The sequence below is a fragment of the Nanorana parkeri genome, unplaced genomic scaffold, assembly GCF_000935625.1.
Source record: "Nanorana parkeri isolate BGI_ZX_2015 unplaced genomic scaffold, ASM93562v1 scaffold1251, whole genome shotgun sequence".
Classification (NCBI taxonomy): Eukaryota; Metazoa; Chordata; class Amphibia; order Anura; family Dicroglossidae; genus Nanorana; species Nanorana parkeri.
In genome coordinates, this window is record NW_017307519.1 from 248,864 (window position 1) to 249,463 (window position 600).

Consider the following 600-nt stretch of genomic DNA (forward strand, 5'->3'; position numbering starts at 1 on the left):
TGTTTTGGAACTACAAGTCCCATGAGGCATTGCAAGGCTCTGACAGCCACAGACATAACTCCCAGAGGCAGATGCATCTTGGGATTTGTAGTTTTGGCACAGCTGGAGTGCCAAGGTTCGCCACCACTGCCCTAGGGTCTCCATGGCAGCACACAGAACTAGAAGAAGTCATAAACATTGAAGGGATGTATTTAAACTGGAGCAGCCAGGCCCAGCAACCAATCAGCTTGTTCAGTCGAGCTTTGAAAATGAAAGCTGGATTCTGATTGGCTGCCATGCACAGCTCCTCCCAGATTCTGTCTGCTGCAGCCTTAGTAACTCCCCCTTATGGCACTCCCACAATCCAGCATTGAAAGAACCTCCCGCCAGCATTTTTTGGGGCAGGAAATGTTTAGATCCGCCCTCCCTCATTGACCGTTATGGGAGGTGTCACCGAAAACAGGAATAAGTGGCAAGACTTCCATCGGGGACAGAGATTCTGGTGACAGAGAGGATTTCCTTTAACTGTGGAGAAGTTCCCTCTCACTTCCTGTTGTGCCGACAGGAAAGGAAGTGGATGGAAATACCCCCCCCCCCCCCCAACGGGGACACAAGGGGATG

At 51.2% G+C, this 600-nt stretch overlaps 1 protein-coding gene across 1 annotated transcript in view; it reads left to right on the plus strand.

Moving 5' to 3' along the window:
• CFAP45 (cilia and flagella associated protein 45) overlaps positions 1-600 on the plus strand; it is an 18,895-nt gene that overhangs the window by 3,506 nt on the left and 14,789 nt on the right. The window lies entirely within an intron of this gene.